The sequence below is a fragment of the Choloepus didactylus genome, chromosome 16 (genome assembly GCF_015220235.1).
Source record: "Choloepus didactylus isolate mChoDid1 chromosome 16, mChoDid1.pri, whole genome shotgun sequence".
Lineage (NCBI taxonomy): Eukaryota > Metazoa > Chordata > Mammalia > Pilosa > Megalonychidae > Choloepus > Choloepus didactylus.
In genome coordinates, this window is record NC_051322.1 from 16724495 (window position 1) to 16732449 (window position 7955).

Genomic DNA, 7955 nt, shown 5'->3' on the forward strand with positions numbered 1-7955 from the left:
CAGAGAAATATATTTTGGTTAGTAATCTCACCTGGCTTCTCTGGCTGCTTCCCTGAACTAGGAGCTTCAGACAGGAACTGAAACTTGGGGCGTTAGTTCATTCTTGTCACCCTGCCAGCCTCCTCTGCCACCTTTCTGACCTGACAATGGAAAGCCATATCAGCAACACCCAGGTAAATGGTCTCCTCCCTGTTATAATACATGCTACAGTCTGTTGAAGGGGGCTTACTCTGAGACGTGGACAGCTATAGGGAAAGGCAGCTTGGAACCAACTGGTTGCCCATACCTTTACCATCAGCATGTGCCACACGGGGCCACACAGAACAATCCAGATTTGGTTCTGGCCTCACATGATTGAGCTGCCTGCTGCACCCAGCTTCAAATGCCCTGTGCAGAAGGAACTGCAAGCCTGGTTCTTCTGGCTGAATGTTTTCCAAAGCTTCACCAATGCTCACCTAAATTGCCATCCTCTCTTATAAAAGACTACTGGTATTGGATGGTACCTTTGCCGTAAAGTCCCTTGGCTAACAATTTTATCTAATTTTGCCTCTTTTAGGAAGAAAGGGACCTTGCTAGCTTATCAAAAATCAAATAGTGTTTTACTGCTTGCTTCCATAATAGAAGTAATGTAGCAGCACAGAAAAATAAAGCCACAGATAATCTCTGAAACAATTAGATTTGTCAGTTGAAGTAAATTTTCTGATGAAGAAAGAAGGTTGTTATTAATAAGGAAATAAGCTTGCAGATGGATATCATGTTCTGTTTCCTGATTGCAGTGGTAATTGACTAGAGCGAGCTAAATAATTTTAAATTCCACGTCCTGTCTCTTCTCTAACTGCTGTAGGGATAAATTACTTTCAAGTGGTGAAATGGGTGAGATGCAGTCAGCAGGAAAAGGGCAAGGGACTTGAGTGACACACAAACTGGATAGTCCTGAAATTACCAAGACTCAACCATAGTTAAAGCTCTCCTCACCATTGTCTTCTTCCACCACTTTAACTGGACGTCCCTCCCATGATGGCATTTGCAATAGTTTATTTACAATGACCCAATCCCAAGGTGAAATACATCTGAGAAGGAGGTTCAGCCATGGGAACTTGCCTGAAGGGTAATTGACAGACAGCCATACCCAAGCTTCCAGAGGCCTCACCAGCCCATGGTCACAACCTAAATTGTGCTGTCTCTTGTCCTCACTTACTCAAGCAGGACTGCAGTCTGCCGTGATGCCTGAGGGTTCCCAACGAAAAGAATAACCTGGAGTTTGGCAGATGGTGATGACTAGGCTTGGAAAAGAGATTTAAAGTTTCAAAGGAGGAAGGGCAGTAAAATGAGAGAAAAATTCTCTGAAAATGATGGTGGGAAGCCAGAAGAAAGCTTTTACTTTCTCCCTCTAGCCTAGTTAAGGGACACAGAGGAAATGAACAGCTTCTACTTGAGAGGAGTTTAAGGAAAGTATTAAGGCCAAATCCAAAATCACATCAGGTGTCAGTGGAGGAGGCTGTGAAGCCTGGTTAGAGCTCCATATTGGGTTGAGGTTATAAAACTTCTTCAATCACAGAAGAGCAATGAAAAGAGTATAGCAAAGGGTGCTAGATTTAGGGTACTCTGAAAAGGGGATGGCCTGGGGGTTAGTACAGACTCTTTCAAAGAATAGAACTTCAAAAAGTATGTATAAAAAGCCTTCCATTGGTAGGATACTAAGTTAGGCATTGTAAAAACACACGGGGAGAATAAGAAAAATCTCTGTCCTCAAGGAGTTTGCAGCAGTCTAGTGAGGGTTAAAATACACATTCATAAAAATAACTGGTACTATAAAGTAGCATAATATAAATACCACAAAGTCTAAGTGTGCAGAATGTAAGGAGGCTAAGATGCCTGCCAGCTTGTTAGTCAAGATGGCAGTACGAATGATGTAAGAGGGGAATTGGGATTTAGAGACTAGGTAAATTTAGAATACACAAAAGTGGGAAGGATATTCCAGGAGAGGATGCTGTCATTAGAAAATACAAAAAAGCATTAAAAATTGTATTATATTAAAGATTTGTTTGAAAATAATCCATTAGTGGAAAGAATGAGAAATGGGTAGGAGTTATGGAAGATTGGCCATATGTTGGTTATTGTTGAATCTAGCTGACGGCATAGGGCTTAGTTTATAGACTATTTTCTCTCCTGTATATGCATGGAAAGCCCCATAATAAAAAATAAAGTCTAATTAAAAATTTTAAGTTGGGCTGATGACCCATGAAGGAAAAAGTTACTATGAAATTAAACCAAATTAAAAGAAGAAAAAGTATTGAAAATCAGATTTACACATACAATGTTCTGACTGCCTGGAGGGGAAAGAAATGACCAACTTGGGTGCCAAGGCGTGTCTGTGGGCAGATGAGCTTCAAGAGTTGGTCCAGGGACATGTGGGAGAGCCTTGAGGACCAGGCTTATGTATTTTGACTTGCCACCACCACTACCACCATCATTCTTATCTTTCTCCTCCTCCTTATCGTCATCATCATCATCACCATCATCATCACCATTAAGTATTCTTCAGTGAGCTCCTGGTATTTTTAAGGAACACTCTGGGGCATACAAATAGTCTAATCAAGAACGATCTTTCATTTCATGTTTACATTTTGCAATGCATGTGAACTCTCAATTCTCTCCATAGTGGGGTAGCTAGGATTCAATTCCATTCAATAAATACCACAAGATATACTGTCTGGGCTATGTGCTGGGGTACAGAGGGGGAAGCAGGAGGTAGGAAAATGGGTAGGAAAGCTGGAATGAAGATCTGCTGGACTTCAAAATTCTTATTCTTTTCACTACGCTACGCTTCCTTTCATTCATTGACATTAGGTTTTTTCAATTCCCACCCCCCAAGGTTTCTCTTGATACAATTTAGATGAGGAAAATTAATTTTAATAGATTTACGGCTACTTGCTTGTCCTTCCCCAACGAATCCATACTACATAATTTCTGCCTTTTTTCAGCAACACCATTTTTGGAACTAAATGTGAACCATCCATCAATAAGAAAAGTGAAAACAATATTAAGGGAAATTCCCTGCAGATCCTAAAACATATTGTAGCAGTCCCTGGAAGCTGATGTCATCTATGTTTTATTTGTCTGCTTGGTGTTTGCTTTAATTGTTTGCTCCAGATTCCAGGCACTGAAATTTTTATACAAACTGTACTTACCATATCTAATCATTCTGATCTATCTCATTTATTTGAATAAAATCTTGTAGCAGCAAGTTCCATGGCTTAATTGCATGTTGCACCTAAGTTAATTCCTTCTAAGTGCTGTACATGGTAGGCCTGTTTTTATTTCTTGATGTACTTCTTATTGTTTTACTACAGGCAGGGCACAAAGGAATACAATTAGTCTTCATCTCTTATTTACATGTAAATATGTACCCTGACTTTTCTTCTTGCTCCACCTCCTCCACCTTCGTCTTCTCTTTCTCTTTTACTTTTTAAATGAATACCACAAGATAGCATTCTCCTCAGACATTTAAATGAATACATTCATTAGGACTTTTTCTACTGGAAGCCTTACCAGTTTCCATGTATTTGTGCCAGGTCATTTATCACATTTTCATGGTCATAACCAGCAGGGTAAGGAATGGTAAATTCCCAAAGAATTGAGTCATTGCTATTGCCCATTTGGGATCTTTACTATTTGAACTCTTCTTGTTTTGTGATATTTACAAAGAGACTAACATACGGAGGTCTCCCAAATAAAATCCAGTTCTAATTCCTTAAGAAGCAAACTAAAGCACAATTTTCATCACAGCATTTCAAAAAATGTAATAATTGGTCCCATTTGATTTCCTGAATTATGTTATCATACCAGCTTCCATGAAAAATAAATATTCTAAATCTCCAGAGTTATTAAATTTTACTCTTCATCAGTTCCAATGGCAAAGTTAGGTATAAATGACACATTTAATTTTTCTACAAGCTTGTATTTGTTCATCCTTTAAAATTATTATTCTGTTCTCAATGGGAGTTTAAAAACCTTAACTTTTTTCATCTACTTGCAGTGTAATTTTTAAATCTCCACTTTAGTTTTAGTTCGATCTGTGAATTCAGTGGCCCGGGAAGTAAACATAAATCCAATCATTCCTTTATTAACAAATAAATATATAGTTTTTTGAGCTAAAGGAAACTTTAGAGATCATTAAAGTCTAAATTTCTCATTTTATATTGTGAGAAAGTTAAGGCTTATTCAAACCAAAAGCAGTTGAATGTAGAACTCAGTGTGAATTGTGGGTTATTTTCTCTCATCAAAATGGGCTTTCTTCTACAGTGTTTCCAGGTTCTTTTCCAAGATATCTTCCAATGTTTCCAAGTTTTGAACCCACTGCCCCTCAGTGACTGACCCTTGGTCAAAAGTCAGTTTGGCCACCATTTTATCTTATTCATGAATATCTTCCTACAAAATCTGCCTCAAATAAAATAGTCAGCCTCTTTTCACAGAGATCTCTGGGAAACAGATCATTCCATCTAACCTCAAAAGAAACAAAAGTAAACCAATTCAGCTCAGGGCTGTTTCCTTACTATTTCTAGAGGAATGCATTTCCAATCCACGCAATCCCTTAGAGGGTTGCTCTAATTTTGGGGATGGAGGTGGCAATAGCGTATAGAGATTCTGTTTTAAAGAAAATGAATATGTACTGTGTATATAAAACACCTAAGAACATAAAATAAGTATAAACTAACGGCAAAAATTCTACCAAGATTAGGGAACATTACGTTTCTTTTATTGCGGTCACTTCATTTCTAATTCTATCAATTTCATTATTGATAAAATATAAAAAATAAAACTAGGAATAAAAACTGGGACCAACAAGGTCCAGTCTATGCAAGAAATCCCTTTCAAAGTAAACGTAAATCCAATTCCATTTATTTAGGCTTTCTTAAGGAGACCATCCTTTTTTCCGTGTCTTTTCACATCCCCAACTTTCACTCACAGCAGCCACGAAATATCCCTCCCTTTCTCTCAAGTGCACTGTTTCCTCACCTCAATCACTCCCCACTTTCCATTCATCTCTTCTTTTCTGGCACAAGTTCACACTAACCCATTCATGAACACCTAGTGATGTGTGACCCACCTTCCCCATCCCACTGTGCAAAGTGTATGCACACCTTTTGGAAGTTCAGTTGTTCTTCTACTCTGACTACATTTGCTGAGAATACCAGCCTTTAGTATTCTGATGAAGGTAAATAAAATTATATGGGACTCCCTCTTTTGTGTGTGTGGGGGGGATGAAATAGACGATGAGTTGGGTGGTAAAAGATCTAAGCAACATAATCATTAGAGTAGATTTTATAGGTATATATTAAATGTTACACCCTGATTATAGAGAATGCATTCATCTCAAATGCCCATTCATAAAAATTGATTATATATGAGGTCACAGAAAAAGCATCGATAACTTCCATAAAGGGGAAATATTACAAATAATCCTCTCTTATCACAATGCAATACAAGTAGAACACACTAACAAAAACAAAATTTAAAAACCCTCCTATACAGACAGTAAAAAGAAAACACAGTTGTAAACAACTCCAAGGAGAAAGTGAAAATAGAAACTGAAATTACAGATTTTTTTAAAATGACAATGGTTTCTAGTTCTTGTCAAGATAAACACACTCTCTCTTCTCTCCTGCAAATTATGACTTACCTCCCTGGTCAAAGCACATAAAGTAACCATCAGAAGACTCTGAAAGTGGAGAAAAGAAGCAAGACTTGGCTAGGGACCTCAGGACTGGAGGGGTAACCTGGAGTTACATTTGCTGGGGTTTCTTCCTTCCTATACATCCTAGCCTGGGTGGTAGAGCATCCCATGACCTGAAAAAGTCTACAAGAAAAGCCTGTTCTCACTAGCCAGATGTCCAGGAAGAGGGTAGCATAGTAGGATGTAGTCTCTTTGACTAAACCCACAGAGTGGAATTCAGTCAGCTATTACCACACTGCAGGAAGTAGACATCAGCAAAGAGGCACTAGCATTCCTCCTCTCTCAACTAGGCAATTTGAGTAGGATCAATGAAGGGGAGGGAGATAGAGAAAACAATCCTTTACATTTGTGTATGAAGTCCTGGGATCACCCCCATTTGTATCATCTGTGGAACCAAACAGAATCAGCAGAGCAAAATCCTGAGACCTGAACTGTGATGTAGTTTCAGATCAGTCACTGGTTCACACACTAGACAGCAGATGAGAATGCACTGCAAAGACTTGGAAAACTAAATTGATATTAAAACCACAGCCCATCAAATTGGGCCAGGATGTGCTTTCTGATCATAAATGGGTTAACAACGTACAAAAAAAGATTTAAATAGGAACCAGAGTCCATAACAAAAATACTCAAAAACATTAAGGATACAGTATAAAATTACTTGTTATGCCAAAAACCAGGAAAATACCAAATTACATGACAAAAGAAAATCAACAGACATCAACACCAAGACGATACAGATGTTGGAATGACCTAATAAAGATTTTAAAGCAGCTATATAAAAATGTTCCAATAAGCAGTTTCAAACACTTTTGAAATAATGGAAAAATGGAACCTAAATAAAACAACTAACTGAAAGATAGAAGAATGGAGATGACAGAGGTAAGAGTAATTTTAAACTTGAAGAGAGACCAATAAAATTCTCCAATCTGAAAAAAAAGAGAAAACATAGATTGAAAAAATAAATTAGCAAAGTGTCAAGAATTTGAGAGACAATACAAAAATTCTAATATCCATATCATTTAGAGTCCCAGAGGGAGAGGAAAAAGAGTGAGGCACTGGAAAAAATTTTGAAGAAATGATGACTGAAAGTGTCCAACATTTCACTGTATGTAGAGATTATATGTAGGACAAATCTATCATAAAGAGGTAAAGGTAGGAGAACCTAAATAATACCAAGTTTTCTCTTCCATTTGAAGTGGTAAAATATCAATACTAACAATTTTACAATAGTTCAGTATGTACATCATAATCCCTAGAACAACCACTAAAAAAAAACTACTAAAAAACATACAAAGAGCTATACTCAAAAAACAGTAGACAGATGAAAATGTAGCATTAAAAATTGTTCAAGTAAGCTAAAAGAAAGCAAGAAAGGAAAAACACTGAAACAAGCAAACAAACAGGAGGAAAAAACAAAACAAATAAAATGTCAGCAATAAATCCTAACATATCAATAGCTACATTATAGGTAGATGGTCTAAACAAACAAATGACAGGACAGAAATTGTAGGAACAAATGAAAAATGATGCAGGTACATGCTGGCTACAAGAAACTCACTTCAAATATAATGCTATAGGTAGATTAAAAGCAAAAGAAAGAAAAAAGATACACCATACAAACACTTATCAAAAGAAAGTTGAAATGACTGTATTAATGTCAGGCAAAGTAAACTTCAGGGAAAGAATATTACCAGGGATGAACAGTGATGTTAGATTATTATATGTGTCAATTTACCAAACAACATAACAATCTTAAATGGTATGCATTAAACAACAGAGATTCAAAATACATGAAGCAAGAACTGACAAATTAAAAGGAGAAATAGACAAATTTACAACTATAGTTAAGGACTTCAATGCTCTTCTCTCAATAATCAATAAAAAATAAACAGAAGACCACCAAGATATAGAAAAGCTGTACAAAACCAATCTATGGGATTTAACTGATGTTCTATGGTACTAAAAGCTTATATTACAAATAAAAAATAATAAATCCCAAACTGATATGTGCTCTCACCACAAGAAATCAGAACAAGAGAGAAAAATAACCTTAAGCAAGCAGATGCAAGGAAATGGTAAAATCAGTAAAATTATTCAGAAAATCAATTAATAGAAAAGATAATTCTCTGAAAAGATCAATAAATGTGATAAAGCCCTACCAAGACTTTTCAAGAAAAAAAGGAACATACAGACTACATACCAGTAGTGAAATACA